The following is a 12,322-nucleotide window of genomic DNA, read 5'->3' as shown; positions in this document are numbered from 1 at the left end:
ATTTCTCTACACCATCAGCAAGACAGAAGAAAGAGAAATTAAGGAGTCAATCCCATTTACAATTGCATCCAAAACCATAAGATACCTAGGAATAAACCTAACCAAAGAGACACAGAATCTATACTCAGAAAACTATAAAGTACTCATGAAAGAAATTGAGGAAGACACAAAGAAATGGAAAAATGTTCCATGCTCCTGGATTGGAAGAATAAATATTGTGAAAATGTCTATGCTACCTAAAGCAATCTACACATTTAATGCAATTCCTATCAAAGTACCATCCATCTTTTTCAAAGAAATGGAACAAATAATTCTAAAATTTATATGGAACCAGAAAAGACCTCGAATAGCCAAAGGGATATTGAAAAAGAAAGCCAACGTTGGTGGCATCACAATTCAGGACTTCAAGCTCTATTACAAAGCTGTCATCATCAAGACAGCATGGTACTGGCACAAAAACAGACACATAGATCAATGGAACAGAATAGAGAGCCCAGAAATAGACCCTCAACTCTATGGCCAACTAATCTTTGACAAAGCAGGAAAGAATGTCCAATGGAAAAAAGACAGCATTTTCAATAAATGGTGCTGGGAAAATTGGCCAGCCACATGCATAAAAATGAAATTGGACCATTTCCTTACACCACACACGAAAATAGACTCAAAATGGATCAAGGACCTCAATGTGAGAAAGGAATCCATCAAAATCCTTGAGGAGAATGCAGGCAGCAACCTCTTCGACCTCAGCCGCAGCAACATCTTCCTAGGAACAAAGCCAAAGGCAAGGGAAGCAAGGGCAAAAATGAACTATTGGGATTTCATCAAGATCAAAAGCTTTTGCACAGCAAAGGAAACAGTTAACAAAATCAAAAGACAACTGACAGAATGGGAGAAGATATTTGCAAACGACATATCAGATAAAGGACTAGTGTCCAGAATCTATAAAGAACTTAGCAAACTCAACACCCAAAAAACAAATAATCCAATCAAGAAATGGGCAGAGGACATGAACAGACAGTTCTGCAAAGAAGACATCCAGATGGCCAACAGACACATGAAAAAGTGCTCCATATCACTCGGCATCAGGGAAATACAAATCAAAACCACAATGAGATATCACCTCACACCAGTCAGAATGGCTAAAATCAACAAGTCAGGAAATGACAGATGCTGGCGAGGATGCGGAGAAAGGGGAACCCTCCTACACTGTTGGTGGGAATGCAAGCTGGTGCAGCCACTCTGGAAAACAGCATGGAGGTTCCTCAAAATGTTGAAAATAGAACTGCGTTACGACCCAGCAATTGCACTATTGGGTATTTACCCTAAAGATACAAACGTAGTGATCTAAAGGGGCACGTGCACCCGAATGTTTATAGCAGCAATGTCCACAATAGCCAAACTATGGAAAGAACCTAGATGTCCATCAACAGATGAATGGATCCAGAAGATGTGGTATATATACACAATGGAATACTATGCAGCCATCAAAAGAAATGAAATCTTGCCATTTGCGACAACATGGATGGAACTAGAGCGTATCATGCTTAGCGAAATAAGTCAAGCAGAGAAAGACAACTATCATATGATCTCCCTGATATGAGGAAGTGGTGATGCAACATGGGGGCTTAAGTGGGTAGGAGAAGAATCAATGAAACAAGATGGGATTGGTAGGGAGACAAACCATCAGTGACTCTTAATCTCACAAAACAAACTGAGGGTTGCTGGGGGGAGGGGGTTTGGGAGAAGGGGGTGGTATTATGGACATTGGGGAGGGTATGTGCTTTGGTGAGTGCTGTGAACTGTGTTAAACTGGTGATTCACAGACCTGTACCCCTGGGGATAAAAATATATGTTTATAAAAAATAAAAAATTAATAAAAAAAAAAACTACAAAACAGAACAAAACAAAAAAAACAACATGACAGAAAAGAGTGGAAGACAAAAATAGAAAATATTGGGGTGACATATAGAAAATAGTAACATGATAAATATCAATCCGATTATGTCAGTAATCACCTTGAATGTCAATCATCTAAATATGACAATTAAAAAATCGTTGGAATGGATTTAAATACCCAACTCTATGTAGTCTGTAAGAAAACAATTTTATTTATTTGTTTATTTTTTAAAATTTTATGTATTTATTTGACAGAGAGAGACACAGCAAGAGAGGGAACACAAGCCGGGGGAGTGGGAGAGGGAGAAGCATGTCTCCTGCTGAGCAGAGAGCCCTATGCGGGGCTCCATCCCAGGACCTGAGGACCACGACCTGAACTGAAGGCAGATACCCAACCACTGAGCCACCCAGGCGGCCCATAAGAAAACAACTTTAAAACATAAAGACATATGTAAATTAAAAGTAAGTTAATAGAGAAATATATTTAATGCTAATAAAGATTATAATACTAATATTAGACTGAACAAACTTGGAAGCAAGGGAAGTCAGTCTCCAAGGAAACATAACAGTTCTTAGTGTGTGTGAACTTAATAAACGATCATCAAAATATATGAGGCCAAAATTTATGAGGCAAAAACTTGTAGAAGTACTAAGAGAAATAGATGAATACATTATTTATAATTGGAGACTTTAGCACTCCTGTATCAGAAATGGATAGATCTAGCAGGCAGAAAATCAGTAAGGACACAAATGGAGTCAACATTGCTATTAATAACCTGGCTATAATGGACATCCATAGACTATTTCATCTAACAGCAGATGGCCATTCTTCTCAAGCTCACAGGGAACATTAATTGAGATAGACCACATGCTGGATACATACAAACCATGACCAAATACAAACCATGACCAAATGGGATTTATTACAGGTATGCAAGATTGGTTTACCATCTGAAAATCAATTAATGTAATACTTCACAGCAACAGGCTAAATGAAATCACACGATCATATCAAATCACATCAATAAATGCGGAAAAAAAGTATTTGACAAAATCCAATACCCATTCATGATAAAAACTCCCAGTAAACTAGGAATAGAGGGGAATTTCCTCAACCTGATAAAGAATATCTATTAAAAAAACTCTACAGCTAACACTATACTTAATGATGAGAAACCAGAAGCTTTCCCACTAAGATCAGGAATAAGGCGGGGGTGTCTCTTCTCACCATTCTTTTTCAATACTGCACTAGAAGTATTAGCTAATGCAGTATAATAATGAAAGGAAATTAAAAGTATATAGAGAGGGAAGGAAGAAATTAAAAAGTCTTGTTTGGCATTATTATCTATGTAAAAATCCAAATGAATCCATAAAAATATTCTGGAACTAATAAATGATTATTATAAGGTTTTAAGATATAATATTGATGTACATAAGTCAATAGCTTCCCTATATACCAACAGCAATTAATAGGTGAAATTTGAAACTGAAAATGTAACATTTACATTAGAGTCATCAAAAATGAAATATTTAGATATATGAAAAGTACAAAATCTACATGAAGAAACAAAAAAAATCTGATGAAAGGAATGAAAGATGAAATAAAATTAATTTCTGGTCTATCTATGAAAGATATTTTTGAAAGAATGAAAAAAGAAACTATAGATTTAGAGAAAATATTTATAAAAGATATACCTGATAAAGAGCTATTATTCAAAATATATAAAGAACCCTTTGTTAAAACTCAAGAGGATAATAACCAAAAAAAAAGGCATCTGGGTGGCTCAGTAGGTTAAGCCTCTGCCTTTGGATCGGGTCATGATCCCAGGGTCCTGGGATCTCTGCTCAGCAGGAAGCCTGCTTCCTCCTCTCTCTCTCTGCCTGCCTTTCTGCCTACTTATGATCTCTCTCTGTCAAATAAATAAATAAAATCTTTTAAAAAAAGCGGGGAGGGGGAGAGAGACTGAAAAGAAACCAATGACTTTAACAGACACCTCACCAAAGAAAAGATATAAATGGCAAATAAACATGAAAAAAAATGCTGCACATCATATGTCATCAGAAAATGTGAATTATAACAATAAGATACCACTATACACCTATTAGAAAGGCCAAAATCTGGAACATTGACAACAGCAAAGGCTGGTAAGGCTGTGGAGCAACAGGAATTCTCATTTATTCTGGTGGTAATACAAAACAGTGGATTCACTTTGAATGACTATTTGGTGTGTTTGCTTATTTTCCAAGCTGAACATACTTTACCACACAACCTAGTCATTACATTACTTGATATTTACTCAAAGCATTTGGAAACTTATACCCCCACAACCCCATACTTAAATGTTTATAGCAACATTATTCATAATTACCAAAACTTAGAAGCAACTAAGATGTTCTTCAGTGGGTAAATGGATAAACTATGATACATCTAAACCATGGAATATTGTTCAGCACTAAAAAGAAATGATCCATAAAGCTATAAAAAGTCACAGAGGAAAGTTAAATGCATATTACTAAATGAAAAAAGCCAATATGAAAAGACTATACACTGTATGATTGTAAGGATATTCTGGATAAAGCAAAATTATGGAGATGGTAAAAAAAGATCAGTGGTTGCCAGGGGTTGGGGGACCAATTAATAGGTGAATTACCAGGATTTTAGGGTAGTGAAACAATGCTGTATACTACAGTGGTAAATACATATCATTATACATTTGTCCAAACCCCCAGAACATACACCAAGAGTGAACCCTATTATAAACTGTGGACTTTGGGTGGTAATGATCTGGGGTCCTCAGTTATAACCAATGTACTAATCTGGGTGGGGGGATGTTGATAATGTGGGGAGGACAAGGGTAGAAGGGAAATCTCTGTACCTTTCTCTCATATTTGCTTTAAACCTTAAACTGCTCTAAAAATAATCTTTAAAAAAATTAAGAATGGCTGATATAAGTAAAACACTGACTAAATGGGTCCACAACACGTTATTTTCTTTTTTTGTTGTTTTTTTTTTATTTGTTTGTTTTTTGTTTTCCCAAAAAATTTATTGGAGGAAAAATACAAAACATTTACAGTACAATGTTTACAGTCACAATTTGTAGTGAACTGATTCCCCAAAATAGATTACAACTCAAGTTGACTTATCTTATTACATTCAAAAACCTACTTCTGTCAAAACAGTCCCGAGTACATACATACATAGTGCCCCATCTATACCTACATACAAACTAAAGCTACTGCTCATTCATTCGCTGTCCAGGAAAGCATTCCCACCTACCTACACACGCAAAAATAAAAAAATAAAAAATAATAAAAAGTACAAGTTTTGGAATTTTCTGTAGTGAAAACAAGGCACATTCATGTACTACATACCATTCTTAGCACTAAGAGGTGGCCTCTTCACTTTATATCTATATTAGAAAGTGGTAAATATCTTCTCCTTTCATGAAGTTGGCCAAAGGCACTGTGAAACTAACTCTTCCACCCCATTATTGCTACATGTCTTTAAATGCAGAGTATGTCACAGTAGAATTGGTGGGATAAACAAAAAACAAATTTTTTCTTCTTGCTAATTTAAAAAGCTGGAATGACAAAAAACATGCCACATTTAAGCCTGCTTGCAAAGTATGTGGTCAACTTTTTTTTTTTTTTTCTTTAAAGTTGGATGGGCTAAAACCATTATACATTCTAAGAAAACTCATAAGATATTCCTCAAACTACTTCCACAGCATCAGGATAGATTTCTGTAAAGAAATCATGCAATCTTTCCAAATTTATGTAAACAAGGAAAGAAATTAATGAAATAAATATTATATGCAATCTCTTAAATTAAGATTTTTTTACTCATTTACAATAAAATAACCAAGTGAAGTTACAAAAGGCATATATTATTGTGAAAAGAACATACACGCCACATTTTGCCAATTAATAATGACAGTCATAATTTAATATAATAAAAGAATATATATCTATTGCTTTTCATCATATTTGATAAATACAGTATGAACAAAAATTTCAATGTATACTTTTCACAAAATAATAAATAAGTTAAATGTTTTTTTCATATTGAGTTGTGGTGCACTGGTGCAAATCAATTCAAAACAGCTAAAAATTCAGCAGTTATTCTCCCAAGCGTTGTTGCTGGCGCACAAGACCAAAGAGGAAGCCGCGCTTGGGGCGCTGGGCGCTAGCAGATCCTCAGCGCCCCCTGTTGGGTACAGCAGCGCCGCAGCGGCCACAGCCACCGCTGAGGCACAGCATGTCGCAGCGCAGGAGGGCGTGGAGGCTGTGGAGGCAGAGGAGCAGGACCAAGCAGAAGAGGAGCAGGACGAGGCTGAGGAGCAAGAAGGTGGCGGCGGCGGCGTGCGTGACGTGGGGCTGTCGAGCAGCAGCGGCGACTCGCGGCCCCCCCCGGGGGCTGGTGGTGGCCCGATGGGAAGCCTGAGAAACTTAGGCTGTGATGCAGCTTGGGCCGAGGCTTCCGCGGGAAGCCCAGGTGCAGCGCGTCCCACGCGCTTAAGGCGCGCAGGTCCCCAGAGGCGCCCCCAGACTGTGCGGGCCGCCGCTCATCTGCATTGTGGATGAAGTGGCAGCGCGGCCCGTAGGGGCAGACGCTGATGGTGTGGAAGGTGGGCACAGCTCGGTCTTGTACTTGGGGTGCCGGGTCAGGCTGCGTAGCTCGTAGAAGCAATGCGCGAACTGGCACTTCTCGCCATACTTGCACGTGCCGCTTTCCTCGAAGGGCCAGCAGAGCTCAGTCTTGTAGTGCGTGGGAGTTGATCTGGGAGCCTCCGCCCCCCTTCTGCTGCTGCTGCTGCAGGTGCAAGAGGTGCTGGCTGCACTCGCCGTTCTCGCTGAACGATTGGTCCCCAAATTTGTTCTCCTAGTTCTTCAGGGCCGTGCCTCCGCCCCATGATGGCTCCTTGAGTGTGACATAGGAGATCCGGCCGCCCTCCACCCCGCTGCCACAGCTGCTGCTGTTAGCCGCGCCCCGGAACTTGGGGGAGCAGCTGCCCGGGCTAGGCGCGGGGTGGGCGAGCGCGTGCAAGTTGCTGGCCCAGTGCCATTGGAGAAAGCACAGCGTGAAGCCCGAGCTAGGGGCGGTGACCACCTGCGTCCCCACTGCCTTCTTGTCCAGCATGTTCAGATTGAGGTTGGCCAGGGATTTCTCCGTCTTGCACAAGAAGTCGATATCGTAGAAGGCGGACAGAAGTGTGGTTGACATGTTTCTGGATCCTGTAATGGTCCAAATTGCAGGCAGGGAGGTCCGGAGGAGCCCTCAGGGCGGCCACGAAGAATAATGGGTGACCGGTGGGGGAGGGACCGAAAGTTTGCCGGGGGAGGAGACAAGAGGGAAAGGGAAGCAGCGCGACCTGGTTTGAGGGTGCCCGGGAGTGCGTAGTGGGGGGGAAAGAGGACAGAGGAAAAAGAGCTCTCCTCTGCCCCTTGGGGGTGCCCGGCCTGTCCGCCCCCCACCCATTCACCCCCCACCCCCCCGCGTGGAGCCCGCGACAGCTAGCAGACTGCTGGACCACAACACGTAATTTTCATTTGTCATTTCATTTGTTTTCTTTAACTTCAATCTAAATAAGTAAGTTGGTGCCTAAAAATAAATGTCACACCACAAGGAAAACTGGTGTCAAACTTACCAGAGCTGCCGTTATGTGAAGCTCTTAGTATTTGGTTTAGGAAGCAAGGTAATATGGAAGATAGAAATTCATTTAATTGATATTTACTGAGAACTAAGTATGTGTTGGACACTGTACTAAGCTTTGAAATCAGCAATAAATAAGGAAGATATAGTTCTTGTTCTCATGGATCATAAATAATATATATTCAATAGACCCATTTTCCCTTTTTTTTAGAATGAAGAATAGGGCAAATGATCGAATGAGGGTTTAAAACTAAATCATACAGAGTACTCTACCACAGTTTTCTAATTAAAGTGTTAATGAATAACCTTAAGCAACCAAAATAGAAATCTGAACTTTAAAAGTGATGATTTGACTCCAATTTTAACCAAAATTGTAAGTCAGAGTAATCCCATAGGATATTTTCAATAATTAATGACTCTGATGCTCATTAGGGTTTCCTTCTTTTCCTTCTCCCCCTACTATCATTTCCCCTGATTAAAAAGAAAGTAAAACAAAACCAAAAATCTCTCAACAAATATTAGGAGTCAGTATCTTTTAATTATTGGCTTGATTTTAAGCTTTCAAAAACTCAGTGATGTATGATTATAAATCTCAGACCCCTTGGTCCTGAGCAGTTACCAGTTTGCATCACTAAAGACTTATTATTGCCACAGCAAGTATCCATCCAAGTCATTCAGCACCAGGCCAATGGTAAAGAATCTGTCTTAATTCCAGCTCTTATTTCCAGCTGATTCATTACTGCTCACAAAGAAGTTTCCTGAAGCCCATTAAAACCCCAGAAGTATAGGCTCATGCATGGAGTGCTCCTTCCTGCTGTTGATCTCAGTACCAGAAAAGACATGTTGTCAGCAGTGGAATATCAAGCAAGAGATTTCTGGAGAATAAGTCTAATATTACTCCATATTTACCACTACTTCCTATAATTGAAAATGTCTGGATTCCTGGAGGAAGACACTGTTACTCAGAACTTTGAAACTCAGATCAGGGTTAACAGATATGGACCACATCATTCCCCAAACAAAAAGAATATTAAACCCTAAATTCAAATCTCATACAGTGCTCCTATTTAATATCACTTCACTTAAAGTGGAGCACAGATGTACATCTTTGAGCTGTCTCCCAACTCCACTTCGTATTCTTATATAGTTTGTACACTCTTTCCTCAACCAAAGTCTCTCCCCATGCTTGGCCCACCAGCTATTACTCTATGTAATTAGTAGATATACCTTGCCCTCCACTTCCACCTTAAATGCTCCCAGTTTGGATGGTATTGCAATCCCAAAGAGCAAATGTGAGCACCCTGAGATATTGGGCCACGATTAGTTTCACTGAGAGAAGGACACTTCTGAACCCCTGTACTCCTGGAAAATGAAGCAGCAGTTAGATTCACCTAGAAGCCACACAAGTTCAACTGCCAGCTAGACACTTCAATCTTGCACACTGACTGACTCACAGGAATACTTAAGTGTCTGGGCAGCTTTATGCCTGTTTTGATAGAATGTTGGATTCCATTCAGGATAACACATTTATTATGAAATAAAATGGAAATCTTGTCATACTAGTGAATTTATAAAACTAGGATAGATTTTTCTTTTTTTTAAAGATTTTATTTATTTATTTGACAGACAGAGATCACAAGTAGACAGAGAGGCAGGCAGAGAGAGAGGAGGAAGCAAGCTCCCTGCTGAGCAGAGAGCCTGATGCGGGGCTCGATCCCAGGACTCTAGGATCATGACCTGAGCTGAAGGCAGAGGCTTTAACCCACTGAGCCACCCAGGTGCCCTAGGATAGATTTTTCTAAGTCATATTCACTTTTATTATAATAATATATCCTCATATTTAAAAATAATGTCAATCATTATTAAAATATGATGTGATTCTACAGCTTATTGACACAGAAAAGTAAGCCCTCAGACAACTTAAAGCCCTCAGACAATAGCCATTTCAAGTCAACCAGGGGAGTTGAAGCTTCATTAATAAATATATCAGAGCAAACAAAAATCACAATAATGAGGCACCACCACACATACAACGCCAGCTAAAATTGAAAAGACTGACAACCCCTCAGTGTTCACATGGATTCAGAACAACAACTCATTTTCTACAGGAGGAAGCACACTGAGTTTGGTGGCATATACTAGATCTAAAAATTAGCATACCCTGGGATAGCTGGGAAGATAACAAGAGTAGGAGGACCCTAAGCACACCTAAACCCATAGATAATACTAAATAACACTTGCATCAATGTAAATAGCCCAGAAAATGACTCCAAGACTGGCAAAACAAACCCCACTAAACTAAGTGTAGAAGAGCGGCCACATGGAAGAGCATAGGAAGGACAGAAACACAGTTCCTAAACAGTCCCTTGGAATTATCTGCAGCTAGAAGGGATGTCATGGGTAAAGAGAGGAAAGAGAAACATGCCCTCACACTGGGGAACCTGAAAGGACAAGACAAATCACCATAATATATGGCTTTGAAAACCAGAGGGGCGAAATTTTGTAAGTACTTATAATCAGTGGGATTTTAACCTGGGATTTTAAAAAATCAGTGGGCTTGGCTCTGGGAGAGGGGGAGGTCCATAGGGAAGAATCCCTACCCTTAAAGAGACAACAGAACAAATAGTTCCACAAGATATAGCATAGAAGTTGCAGCTTGAAAAACGTGTGAGGCATATGGGTAAGAAAGTTGTTTACTCATCTCAGAGCATGTCGTAGAGGGATTAGGTCACTGGCAAAATCCTGCAGGAACAAAGGAAATGGCAGGCACCATTTCAGTCCCCATGTCTCCCAGCATAAACACACAGCCACCTCACTACCTAACTTGATTAACAGTGTGCCCCACTCCCTCCATCCAGGTGGGCCTCTGTCCCAGCACTGCAGATACCCTCCCCTAGAAGACAAGTGTGAAGACCTTGCAAATCAGCATGCATCCTTCTTCCGTGCACACTGCAGATTTGTCTCCTCCAATACGCTCTTGGCCAGACACCAACCAAAGCAGTTTCACAAAACTGGCAATGTGCAAGCAGCCTTGACAAGAGCCAGCACCACTCCTTACTGAGTCCTGCCCAAGGGAGAGTGAAAGATAACTACACACAACAGTAAGACCACCCAACCCAGAAGTAGGCTGGTAGCAAACAGCTGTTCTGAATGTAGCCCCACTCACCAATGAAAGCTTCTCAAGGGAAAACACTCTGCAATTTTGTGCTATTACTTCTCTGACAAACAACTGGGCTGACTCAACTTCAGCCCAAGGTGGCCCCAGACTAGTCTACTAACACCACAGGGACTGAAACCTGCCCACAACAAGCAAAGAGAGCCATTACAGACAACTGGACTAAAGGAAAAATGGCTCAGCCATAACATCAGGGTACATGCAACACACAGGAAACACGCCTGAAATGCCAGGTTCTGGTGAACAAGGGAAAGGACACTGCAGAGCACCACAGGACCTCTTCTTCATAAGGACACTACTTTCAAGAGAAGGAGACATAGCTAACTTTCTTAATATCTGGAAACATACATAGATAGTTAGACAAAATGAGGAGACAGAAAAAATATCAAAGAAGAGGACAAAATCACAGCGAGAGAGCTAAATGAAATAGGGATGAGTAATAGGCCTGATAGAGAATTTAAAGTAATGATCATGAAGACACTGGGTTTGAGAAAAGAGTGGAGGACGTCAGTGAGACCCTCACAAACAGATAAAGAAGAACCAATCAGAAATGAAGAACACAATAAATGGAGTTCAAAGTACACTAGATAGGATAAATACCAGACTAGAGGAAGCAGAAGAATGGATTAATGGCCTCAGAGCGGTGGAAAATAAGCAAACTGCACAGGTGGAAAAAAAAAAAAAAAAAGAAAGAAAGAAAGAAATTAGGCAAAGTGAGAATAGACTTAGGGAAACCAGTGACACCATAAAGCATAATGACATTGACATTATAGAGATCCCAGAAGAAGAAGAGAGAAAAGGAGGCAGAAAATTTATTTGAGGAAATAATAGCTGAAAACTTCCTGAATATGGGGAAGGAAATAGAAATGCAGACTGAGACGGCATAGAGATGGCTCAATAAAATCAACCAAAAGAGGTCCACACCAAGACACACAGTAATTAAAACTGCTAAAAGGTAGTAGTAAAGGGAGAATATTTTAAAGAAACAAGAGAAAACAGTACCATACAATGAAAACCCTGTTAGGTTGTCAGCCTGATTATTTTTAAAGAGTTTATTTATTTATTTGAGAGAGATACAGATAATGAGAGGGAGCAGGAGTGGGGAGGAGAGAGAGACGCAGGCTCCTTGCTGAGCAGGGAACTGGATGCAGGGTTCTATCCCAGGACTCTCAGATCATGACCTTAGCTGAAGGCATATGCTTAATGACTGAGCCACCCAGGTGCCCCTGCAAGCTTGATTTTTCAGCAGAAAATTTGCAAGCCAGATATGAGTGGCATGATATATTCAAAATGCTGAAAAAAGAAAAAAACACACCTTGCAACTTAAAATAGTGTATCCAGCAGAGCTATCATTCAGAATAGAAGGAGAAATAAAGAATTTCCCATATAAAAATTAAATGAGTTCATGACACTAAGACAATCCAACAAGAAATGTTGAAGATAACTCTTCTAGTGGAAAGGAAAGGTCGTAAGTTAAGAAAAGCAGGATGCACAAAAGCAGTAAAAGTAAGCATATTTGTAAAAATCAATCAAAGGACTCACAAAAGAAAAGGATGTAAAGTATGGCATTAAATACCTAAAACATGACAGGGAGATGA

General features: G+C 40.1%; 1 pseudogene; it reads right to left on the bottom strand.

Moving 5' to 3' along the window:
• Positions 1–5,993: 5,993 nt before the first annotated feature.
• On the bottom strand, positions 5,994–7,334 carry LOC131826738 (mRNA decay activator protein ZFP36L2-like; annotated as a pseudogene).
• Between the last annotated feature and the right edge of the window lie 4,988 nt (positions 7,335–12,322).

Source organism: Mustela lutreola, chromosome 3, assembly GCF_030435805.1.
Source record: "Mustela lutreola isolate mMusLut2 chromosome 3, mMusLut2.pri, whole genome shotgun sequence".
NCBI lineage: Eukaryota > Metazoa > Chordata > Mammalia > Carnivora > Mustelidae > Mustela > Mustela lutreola.
This window is presented reverse-complemented; position numbering and strand designations above follow the sequence as displayed.